At 39.9% G+C, this 12,304-nt stretch overlaps 1 non-coding gene across 1 annotated transcript; it reads right to left on the bottom strand.

Annotated features, from left to right (window-relative positions):
* Nucleotides 1-4,860: 4,860 nt before the first annotated feature.
* Nucleotides 4,861-4,931, bottom strand: Trnag-gcc. The gene has a single exon. It is a non-coding gene; the product is annotated as a tRNA-Gly (tRNA).
* Nucleotides 4,932-12,304: the final 7,373 nt, after the last annotated feature.

Consider the following 12,304-nt stretch of genomic DNA (forward strand, 5'->3'; position numbering starts at 1 on the left):
AAGAGTATGATTACTGTAAGCTGAAAAGCAACTTCCGATATGCTGTGCGTAGCCCAAAAAATTTAAACGTATGCAACAAGTAGTCCAAAAGCCGAAGGATGGACAAAATGTAGTCAATTTTTTTTTCACGTACCTCGGAATACTAAGGGCCAATGAAGGATAGGCGAAAGAATGCCATGCGGTAAATTTAAAAAATTCGAGCCGATTTTCCGATAATGTTTGTATAAAATAAAGATTGTCCGAAACGCATAAACGGGGATATTGTTTTTCTGGACTGGATAGTGCCGTAGAATGCAACCCGACATGATCGAAACGGATGAAACGTCTTGGATCTCTCCACTCGCTTAGGCTAGTTAACATTGATGTTAACTAAATTTACTTTTGTTGTTGTTTATCACGGCACAATGTTCAAACAAATAATTTAAATATATAAGTTTCGTGCAACCTCAGTTGTAAAACGTTGTCGTGGCGACGTTCGAAAATGCAAGCTGTGACTTCGCAGACATCACTTCGTCAATTCAGCCATCTCTCATTTCTTTATGACGTTACTGATTTTTTAAAAAATATATTAGTAAAAATTCAACGGGGTAAAGTAGTTTTCAGTGAAATCTGATATTGCTGAGCCAATTATCAATGTTGCGGTGAAGCCCGCATACCGGAGCCGGAGGTTGGTATTACGCGATAAAAATGACTTTTTCAACTGGTTGTCCTAAAACTACAACAAAAAAATATCAAGCAATATTTATACCCGGTTATTAAGCAGAATCTGGGCAATAAATTAAAAAAGTACGAACGAAATAAAAAATGACTTTTTTGAGAAAATTGACTTCAAAATTTGCATATTTTTCATTTTTGTCTATATTTGTGGCAGAATAAAAACAACACGGTAAACACAATAACCAGAAAATACATGTCAATCGATAGCTTACATTGATAGCTACGCACAAATATCTGTCTCACGTCATTGCGCCCTACCGTTCGTTTTATATAGCTGTCCGAAGTTGCGTCACACTTGCTCTAGGTTGCATGTTTGAGATTTTTTAGAAAATTAATTTAAAATAACAGAAGACAGAAATTTACCTCTAAAAATAGCCAAGTCTGCGTAAATATTGCGTAATAAATATAATAATTCTGCAAGAATTCGATATTTTGTAAATGGCGGCTAAAGTCGAGATAAAATCAAATTGGGAATTTGACGTTTTCTACCCTGCAGCGCCTCAGAATTTTTTTCTCTCAAACTATACAATTCTAATTTTTTTCAAAGGCAGTTTCTTTCATCACAAGGATTCGGGTATCATATATATTTTTTACGATTAAATCTAAAGACCCCCCCCGACAAGTTTGGTCGAATTCAAATGAAATCACCCAGTAGTATTTTACTGAATAAGGTCATTAAGTTATTGTCGGCAGAGAGACTAGCAAGGATATTGTTGTCTTGGCATTTTTCTTTTTTGCGTCTGATCAGGCATTTTTAAAAGCTTATCGTTCAGTAGGCGAGTCAGATGGCTCAAGTTTGCATTATTTGATGTTGATTGAATATATTTCTTTCCTACTGCGTCAACGTTGTAGGGTGATTTCGTCGACGGTACTGGGTGCCTGCTACCTTGGACGCAACTGCAGGTAAGCGTAGTCAGATATATTATTTTGATGTTCTTGTTCGCATTTGGGCACTTGAAATGAGGTTCTTGATTTTAATATTTTCTTTGTGTGTGTGTGGTGTTCGTTCATTTTCCAGAGAAAATTGAGGGTATACTTCTAGTAAATAAATTAGAGTAGGACACACAAGGCGCTTAAGCGTGTCTTTCTCGGTGTGTTCTTTTTGGGTGTGTTCTTTTTCTTTGTTTTCGTCCTTGTGTACTGTTCTTCTCATGTTTAAATAAAACATACATTAAATTTTAATCTGGCAGAGCACTTCGGCAAAAAGTTTTGCATATTTGCCGAAGTTCGGCAGTTAGGGTTGGCGGTCATGTGGATCTGCTGTGGTGCTGAGTAGCTAATGTGGTGTAGCGTTCTGTGGTGTACGTTCTTCCTCTGTCCTTGTCTTAAAGCGCTCTCATGTTTTTTTCACGTGCAATACCAACTCGCGCCACAATCAGCACTTGTCGATACTAACCTGCTACAGTAGTTGTACCCCTTTGACTAAGATTTGTTAGTCTTCTAAGTAAATCGGGGTGACAAATTTAAAGATGACCGGCGAATGCAAAGTGCTTACGAATCTACGATTACCACCAGCCATGTGACAATTTTAGTCAGTGGTGGTTAGTCAACAGTTAAACTAGTCACGTCTGGTAAGTATGGTTGATGCTTTATAATGCTAGAATCAGTGGCCCATCAAATGCTCCAAATGCGTCTTAGAAAAATCTAATATTTCTTCACAGTTTATTTCAATTGGGGATGATATGTTTCAACTTCATATCACATGATTTCCACATTTTTTTGGTTCCAGGCAGGCAGTGCAATCTACCCGGTGGCTGTCAGCTCAAGCCTAAGTAATCCTGAGGCGCCCAGCAATGTGGCAGTGGAGGGAGACCTCGAAGCGGCGTCGCTTGCTGAGGCAGTCCTGGTTGCATTCTGCCTCTACTTCATCTTTGACTACACGTATCATCACCAGTTCAGGCGCAGATTCATTGCACTAGAGTACTTAATTGATCTGAAACACTCAAATGTGGAGTCACGTGCAACGAATTGCTCTCGAACCTAAAAGAAATGCCAAAAAGTAGTTTCTCTTTTAATGCCTTTTTATGCAGGTTTAGGAATTTTTTATGTCACTTGTTTAATGTTTTTTTTTTTGTCTGACATAAGGCAGGATGGTTGATTTTGAGGGTTACAGAAGGTCAATGATATTGCTTTGGAGTCACATTTTTGTAATTTCCGAACTCACAGCTTTTTGCTTTGTGCAGCATTGGCATACTTAATTTATTTCAGTGTACTTCATACTTGGTGCCTGAAAGCATTCGAGGGTTGCGGTTCCATGTTCACACTGATTTGTGCTTGCAAGGTTTAAATACAGCTCATTAGCAGCAGGAGATACAAGCCCTTTCTTCTTTCCACATTGGAAGAGCAAATCCCGGAGTCTGCTTTCCTCTACTCCAGCGTTCATTCCACTACTGTGGATAGGACGGGCATAGTGTACTGCTCTCCTTGAGTTGCAACGTACTAGTCATTGCTAGTCGTGTATTGGTTTGTATTGCTGTTTGCAATATATGTGATAAAGAATCTATTTTATATCACAGTGCGTTCATTTTGATTCTGGTTTGTACAAGACTCAGTCATTTGAGTTCACCCCAGTGAAGATTCGCTATTCCAAGCAGTGTTCCAAGCATTCACTGTTATTTGCCGGGTAGACACCGATTGTTTATGTACTTTTTGTGATAATTTTATTGACTGTCGCGAGCTAGAGCCCCGAAAGTGTTGTTCCAGATGCCTTTATTGCGCTTAGTGGTTTCATCTTAGAACTTTTATGAGATGTATAGTCATGCAATTGATTTTTATGCCATTTTGTTCGTGACAGCCACAATAAAACATTGTCATTTAATTTCAGAACTATGCCGTCTTCATCTATTGTAAGGCCCACCATTGAAACATGTACTATCACACCCACAAAGGGCCATAGTACCTTGTTTTAGGGGGCAAAAGTGATTCCATCAAGTGTACATTTAACCTGTATTAGGGGGTGAACTGGGCCAGTTGGTGGCTGTTATACATGATGGGAAAAACAGCTCGGAAATCGCGGACTACGAAGAACAAACACGACAGGACAGCACTGTCCTGTCGTGTTTGTTCCTCGTAGTGCGCGTTTTCTGAGCAGTTTTTCTCGCCGTGTACATTTAACCCCAAAGTGGATCATAGTTCCCTCCAAAAGGAGGTAAAAGCAGCGCCCTCAATTACGCCGTCTTACCTCTCAAAAGGGTTGAAATTACCTCCTAAAGGAGGCAAAGGCTGACGCTGAAAGGATGCACTTTTAACACCAAAAGGAACTAAGGTTACCTCCAAAAGGAGGCAATGTTGCACCCTAACCAAGGAGGTAAGTTTGCACCCTCGTTGCAGGCGGTAACGTTAGCTCCAAAAGGGGTTGCCCTGTGTGCTCGTCGGTTTCCCCCCTCAAGGAGGGTACTACAGTACCCTTTTTTTTAAGAGTGAGGGGCCCATTTAGAAAATTATTAAAGTTTGGAATAATTTAGTAGTTAATTATTTTTGCGTTATTAACTTTTTTAATATTGCGTTTAAGGGCTTGGTTTAAAATAGAAACGTGCTGAGCATCACCGAAAAACATTAAATCATTAAACTGCAGAGCGATAGAAGGCAGGCGCGGCATTTTACGGCTTTTTTGAAAAACCGCACAGTTTCGACGGGTTTTTAAGTTTCGGTTTGCAATCGGAGCACTTCTCGGCCCCGACGGCACCACACCCCGTATAGAAATAGTGCAGCAGGTGTGCATATTGCGCTAGATTTTTTTTTTTTCAACATTATTTTTTGATTTTTGTTTTTCATAATTTTAAAGGAGTGCATCTGGGAGTTCCGCGCTCCATTAAAACTGCAGAGTACGCCATAAAACTACCTATCTTTTATTTCTTAAACTTTATTTTTAGAGTAGTTTGAAATGTGGTTCGCATGGGGAGGTGCATCCGCTGTATTTGTGTGTGACTTTTTATAGGATCCGCCGGGAATCACAGGACACCGCCGGGGATCACAGGACTTCCGAATTCTGTAGATTGTACGTAATACCACGGCACATCTCTTTATAAAAATGTAAGCGGCTTTGCAGATAAATGAAGCTCCTAACCATATTCGTGGGATATCTTTATCGATCCGTTAAATTATCTAAAAAATGCCAAGAAATAAAAAACACAAAACGAACACTGCGTCGGCCGGGAATCGAACCCGGGCCACCCGCGTGGCAGGCGAGTATTCTACCACTGAACCACCGACGCTACGGATAGAAGCGCTAGACGGTTACGCTGTCCAAACATTCGAGCGGTTGCTTCAATTAGAGCGCTGCTGGCCACGCATCGGAGGAAACTCCCGCCTTCATTGGATGTTTTGTTTAGTCCTATAACGCTGCGCCGATGCCGCATTTTTTTTTTTCATTTTTTTTTTTGTTTAAAAAAAGTAAGTGTTATTTTACGGAAACCCAACACCCAGAGATTTTCCACCATTCCATCCGTCCGCCCGCCCACCGGCACGTTTTCCCTCTAAATTTAACGGTGAAATTAAACTGCTCTATAATAACTATAATATAATACACCAAACCAAGAGCGGCATACATCATTGTTGACGCGGGAGGCGTTTTTCCGATAACTTTAGCGGGACTGTTCAATTCGACTGCACATACGAAAATGAATTTCCTTCACACATCGATTTGGTACCCTGACGTCACGTCACGTCATTACTTTTAATAACGTCCGATCACGTAATAGAGTGTCACGGCACGGTGTCACGCGATTCCGTGAAATCCATTGACCGGACGTCTCGCGAAGGTACATGAATAGCGTCACGCGGCATTTCGAAGTGATGCACTGATGTTACGTGATCTCCTGGCATGACGCAGTGATGTCACTTAATGTCAGAATATCATGGTGCATCACAACTGGACAACTCGTCGTTACGCCATGTGATTACATCCCATGACGAAAGCTCATTTAATATTAATTAATAAAAAAATACGTTCTTCCTTACCAGCACTGAATGTGTAACGTCTGCTATTGAAATTTAGCAATCACTCTTGAGGTACTACATTACATGGGTTTTTGAACTTGTCAGGTAAAGGTCGCTGCAAATTTTTTGTTTATCAATTTGAACTTTGATATTTACCCAGATTTAGAACAATGAAGAGACATAGGGGATGCATACAAGTTATACACTTGTGTATTCCTCTTGGGAATATGTATTGCAAGCACCCACTTCGACGCTTCATATACTTACTGCGGGCGGAATCCGGCGCAGCAGACAATCAATGAAGATATGTGTTTGACACATTATATATATATCTTCTATTCCAAATGCAAAAAAGTTAGACTTCAAATTAAGACACCACAGAATGACTATTCCTCATCTGAGATAAGACTGGAAGCGACTTGGATGCCTTCCGACTTAATGATCGAGATTTACCGCAATATTGGTCGAATGTCCAAACCAATCCTTGACACTAACCTGTGCATAATTGATATCCTTTCAGTAACCGAACTCACGGTTGAGAGGAGGTGAGAGGAACATTAATATTTTTATGGTTACATTTACTGCAGGGAGTGTAACCCTCTGAAGCGCACATAACGGATAAGCAGGATTCAATTGAACAAATCCAAACAACTATATGAAAGCTGCTTTCCGTATAAAAAATTAAGCACTCATAGAAAAAGTCATAAACCGTGGATTACAAAACAATTGCTTACAAAAATTCGTACTAAAATGTGTTATATCAAAAATTTGTTCAAACAAAATCATTCGAAGAACTAACAGTATTTAAACGTTATCGAAACCAATTAAACAAAGAACTCCAAAATGCTAAGAAAATTTATTTTTGTGACTTTTTTCTTTCTTGTAATAATAGAGTCGACGTTGTGTGGAAAAAACTAAACTCTGTATTGGGTCGTTCGTGCGTCACAAAACAAGTTTTAAAGATCTGCCACAATGATCAAGAACTGTCAGGACAAGCATTGTCAAATGCATTTAATGACTATTATGTAAGTCTAGTTAAAGAACGTCCAGAGTCAGATGCTTGCAAATATATAAATGCTCGAAATAATGAATCCATGTTTCTTATGCCTGTTACGGCTTCAGAGGTAATATCTGTCTTTACTGTACTAAAAAATAGCCAAAGTTGCAACCCCGATGGATTGCAGATCAAACCAATTAAATACGTAATTGATCTTATTTCTCTTCCCTTAGCACATATATTCAATCTCTGTTTCATAAACGGTGTGTTTCCCTGTCAAATGCAACTAGCGAAGGTAACAGTTTTATATAAAAAAGGAAATAAAAACGAACTGGGTAATTATCGACCCGTTTCAATTCTTCCTGTTTTCGCTAAGGGTTTAGAAAAAGTTATACTACTCCGAATGACAACATTTGCTGATAATCATAACTTAATTAGCTCGTCGCAGGTTGGGTTTCAAAAACATCGATCCACAGAACTGGCTCTCCTTGCGAAAAATGAACATATACTTAGAAATTTTGAAAAAAAGAAACTCACTCTCGGCTTATTTGTAGACTTTACTAAAGCGTTCGACTATCTAGATCATAATTTGCTACTAAAGAAGTTAGATATGTATGGATTTCGTGGTCATGTATCAATACTTCTACGTTCATATTTACCTTCCCGCAGACAGTATGTTCACACAAACGGCCACTCATCTGAAATAAAACCGATTGAATCAGGGGTTCCCCAGGGAAGCATTCTCGGGCCATTCTTATTCAATGTATATATAAATGATATCGTAAATATTAGTCACTCAACTCATTTTTTTATTTATGCAGATGAGGCAAGCTTATTGTTTGATGGTGATGATGCGTCGGTGCTTATTGATTACGCGAACGAAACACTAGAAAAGCTTAATAGATGGAGTAGACATAATGCATTAAAAATAAACGTCGTTAAGACAAAAGCAGTTGTATTCCGACCTAAGAATAAACATATTAATATTACCAAGGATGTTTTTATAAATTCTTCTCAGATAGAAATTGTTCCCGCATTTAAAACTTTGGGCGTTATTTTTCAAGAAAACTTGTCATGGGAAGACCATATTAATCATATCGTATCAAAATTATCTAGCATCGTCGGTATTCTATATCGTCATAAACACACTCTACCACTTAGAACAAAGTTAATATTATATAATTCATTACTTTATTCACATTTAAATTATGGTCAACTCATATGGGGCACTACTACCTATACCAACCTCCACAAAATCTTTATGTTACAAAAAAAGATATTAAGAAGTATCTCTAATGTACCACTAGAACATCCAACCGATGATCTTTTCAGTAAAATTGGTGTGATGAAAATTTTTGATTTATATAAATATTGTTAATGTGCAAGGTATAAAATAGAAACAAATTTATCCCAATATCACATTAAAAACTTAGCGAAGCTAACAGATAAAATTTATAGATACCCAACACGAATTAAAGAACCTTGGGAAGTACCCTTTTTTAGAACAAATTACGGCCACCAAAGTTTAGAATATACTTTGCCGACTACCCTTAAGCAGCTTACTAGGCAAGGTATTGAGCTCAGCGATATATCGGTGAGCATCTTACGGGAAATGTTTATTTCAAATGTTAATTTCTAGCCACTTTGTCCGCAATAAGCGCTAAAATCTCTTGAATCGTCGATGTTTTCTTTCGCGTTTATTTCAGTGATGTCCTAACGTTCTGTGTACGTTTTCGCTATTGTGTAAATTGTATGAATATGCTACTTATCTTGGATAGCGTCAGCTCTTTTTTTGTTAAGTTTCTCAAACATGTAGTACACATGTCATGTTTTATTTTTGTATAATTTCTTTGGCGCCTGCATCGCGACTGCTGGTATAAGTGGCTCGGGGCTCGTCAAGCTGTTTTTACAGCTTTTTCCCCGTGTCACCTTTTCAACACTGTATTTTGTTGGAAAAATAAAGCTACTATTATTATTAATCCCAGCCATCGAAAACTTTATTCTCATATCTGTAGCTACCCTGCCTGATTTTTTCAGTTAAATCTAAGAATCTAGATAGTGTTCTGGTTTAGAAATTTTCAGAACCATGATTATGCATAAAAGGAGCCCTACACATGTAGTATTCGCAACTCTCAGGACCTATAGGTGGCGCGCTGGCGCCTATCAAAATGGCTGTCATCTGGATGACCGTCGTAGATCAGGAGTACGTGGCAAGGTCTCCGATGCGTAAGTAATTCTTGTTCTGCTCTATAAGAGCAGTATTAGGGTTTTACTTTATTTGTTCCCACCAGGAAGGTGTCGGCAAGCACATGTCTTGTGAAGCCGATCATCCAGGAGCTAGGGAGGGCGATTCGCACAGCGGAGCACCATCATCGCTGAAAGTTGCGAATTCTCTCAGCCTTGCGCGAGCGTTTAATTCTGCTTCCGAGCTAGGATCGAAGCCTGCAACGCCATTTTTTCATTGTTTTAAGCGCAAATTTTTTGATAAACGTTCAGTTGTCTTTTAGTTATTGGACGCCTTGTCATTGATGTACTTAACTGCACGTAAAAAAAAAAAATCATATGGTAGCAATGTTTCACTATTAGTAGAGATTTATATACCAATTTTTTACTTGAGCTTCAAAACCACGAGAAAAGCAAATTCCACACGCAGACGCCATTTTCTAGCTGTCCATCGAAAGGAAATATTGGAGCTAGGAGAGGATTATAGTCAGCAGCAAAAGTTTGCAGGACACGCGGGCGCTGGCCGAAATGACTTCCTACTTCTTCTGACGGCTCGTCGCCGCTTACAAGACTCTCCGCTTGCGCATACACTTCCTTTAGTGTTGGAAGTCATATTCTGTCTTGCCCGCTTCGGCCCTAGGCGCAGGAGATAAGAGGTACCGGCGCAAGGTGCCTGAAAGTGTCATATGGAGCACGAGAGTTACGTCTCCTATCGGGGTGGCTGGGACAGACGCGCGGCATGACGGATGACAAATCAGCACCTTGTGCCGATCCCGGTTATCTCGTGCTTGTCGGACTATAGACCTTTCCATCGCTTATCACGCCGGCAAAATTCCTGGGTTACTGAGCTGCAGACGCTAGCGCAGCGTCGGATATAACGCACAGCAGAGCAACAGCGCATGGTCAAAAGTCGTTCCAGCAGACAAAGATGGCAGCGCGCCTTGCGCGATTTTTGCAAAGGTCTATAGTGAGAAAAAATGACATGGATGCGAGCTCGAAGAAACGCACCTGCGCAAAGCGAGGTTTTCGAAACCGGTTGATCGCCGTCAGAACTCGCAGCGGAGCTTTTTCGGCTGGCTCTCCCGTGTCGCACAAAATTTTGCAGTCGACTGTACGTACGCCATAACAACTACAGCTTTTTGTTTACAGCGATGAAGTAAATGAATTTAAGAGATATCTCAACTACGGAGGTTATTCTCGAATATGTACAGTCGTGGAAAAAGCCAACGAAACCACAGGAGCGTGTGGTCTCTAGCTACACGCGCGCGTCATGCTGGTGTGGACCGGAACCACCCGAGCCGAGCGCCGGCCGCTTGCGAGATTAATGGCTGTCAATATCGGACTATTCCCCCTTTCTATGTTTGGTAGCGCTGACCTATTTTAAAACGCGCGCCACAAGTCAGCGCTTTGATACATAGCAAGGCCGGATAGCCGGCTGTTGATAACCTTGCACTATTTCTCAACCACCGAACATGACGCGCGCGCGTATCTCGAGAAAGCACGCTCCTGTCCATGTCTTCGTTCGCCCTTTCCACCACTGCATTTCTCGATGTTGCTTTTGGTTTTTTATCTCTATAATGTGCTTGGCATATGACCGTTATTCCACTTAAGTGTATCCAGTGCCACCAGAGATATCAGTTTTTTCACAACGAAAGTTGTTCTATTAATTTCTAAAAGCGTTCAAAGACGAGCGAAGCAATATCCTCCTTTGTAAAGTGTCCTTTTTCATTCATAAAACGTTTTCTCCTAAATCGGATCACGTCCCAGATAGCACACCAGAGAAACGCCTATACCTTGGCACAGTCTTGGCAATCCTGGGGGCCTAACTTGGTTCTAAAACGGTTTTCCTCTAATCGTCGGTTTGTGCCATAGTACTTTGTCTTGCGCTTCTATGGGTTTTCTCTGGCTCACCACATTATTTGAAAAGTGAGACTTGAGCCAAAGCCAGTAGCAATTGTTAAATCTTGTACTTGTTTGGAAATTTAAGCCCAAAGGTGCCTCTTGAGAAACCGAACCACGAGAAGTTAAGCCTAACTATGGGACATGTCGAGCGATTTAGGCTTATATATATCAGTTGAGAGCCAAACGTCTGGCTGTCAAGCATAACTTCGTCACATGTTTGGGGAATTAGGGCAAAAATACGAAGGCTCTGGCCAAAGAGGGAAACATTTGGCTGTACCTTGATCTCTTCTAGCGTTTCAAAGCCCTTCATTTATTGAAAAGAAAACCACTAAATTTTGGCCGAAAGAACGGTGCTACTTAATGCCACGTCATACGGTAACATACATCGGGTATCGTGAACTGAAAACGCATTCAATAGGAAACACAAATATTATGGTGTTTTAAAAATGTGAGCACAATTAACACTGCTCGACACTTTTAACACAAAACGGAGATCGTCGCTTTTTTGTACTTGTATTCAAAAGTAAAAAAGTTTTTTATTACTGCTACTGGTGCGGTGGTAACTGCTCCTTCGGGGCACAAGCCTGACTGGGAAAGCTACGTGCGGGCGAATATTTTTTTTTCCGAAATAAGTTTTCAAAATTGTGGATGCCGTGTTCGTGTTATCAGCGCCTCCCAGTGTAAAAACCGTCAGGGACGCTACTTACCGCACACGATGGTTTACAAAACGACCTTTTATTGCAACATAGTGTCATATATTTCTCTTTTCCATATTTTGCGCCACATTATCGTTGAGACAAAAATGTATTTGCGCCAGCATTTCCGGATGTTTCAAGCTAGTAAAAAAAAGTAGAATGAGTACGACAGAGCAATTTCGGAACTAGAAAAAAAAAAACATCTATTTTTGCCTGACAGCAAAAAAAAAAAAAAAGTTAACTTTTTTGTTTTTATCATAGTAACTTCCGCAATAGAATATGCTGCAAAAAATTAGCTAATTTATCCCTTTTTCACTCCCAAGCATAGAATAGTTCCTTACGAACCACATTCCTCTGACTTCATTCTGTGTTCGGAAAATGTTGCTGTTGAAAAACATGTGTCACACAAGTCAACATAAGCGGCAGTGATTTACACGTTGGGCGACAGTGGCAACCTCATTGCCTATCGCATCAATCTGGCATGTTCTTAACCGCTCCCACCTTGTCTGTTGTACACGAAAACAGAGGCATATAAAGAAAACAACTTTACGTGAGGAATATTAAATTCGCTTTATATCTGTAAAAGATCGGTGGACTTCAAATTAAATTGATAAAATAGCACAGACAAGGCAATGGCAGGCAGCAATGACAAAGAGGCCATCAGCGTATCGTAATCGTTAAATTACGATACGCTAGATAAATCAAAAGTGACGTTACATTAAATGAAACAAAATGAAATTAAATGAAACAAAACGAACTAGATAAATCAAAAGTGACGTTACATTAAATGAAACAAAATGCAGCTGCAAGCTAAAAAAAACAAAAAAAGTAT

This window comes from Ixodes scapularis, unplaced genomic scaffold (assembly GCF_016920785.2).
Source record: "Ixodes scapularis isolate PalLabHiFi unplaced genomic scaffold, ASM1692078v2 PGA_scaffold3__209_contigs__length_174095766, whole genome shotgun sequence".
In the NCBI taxonomy this organism is placed as follows: domain Eukaryota; kingdom Metazoa; phylum Arthropoda; class Arachnida; order Ixodida; family Ixodidae; genus Ixodes; species Ixodes scapularis.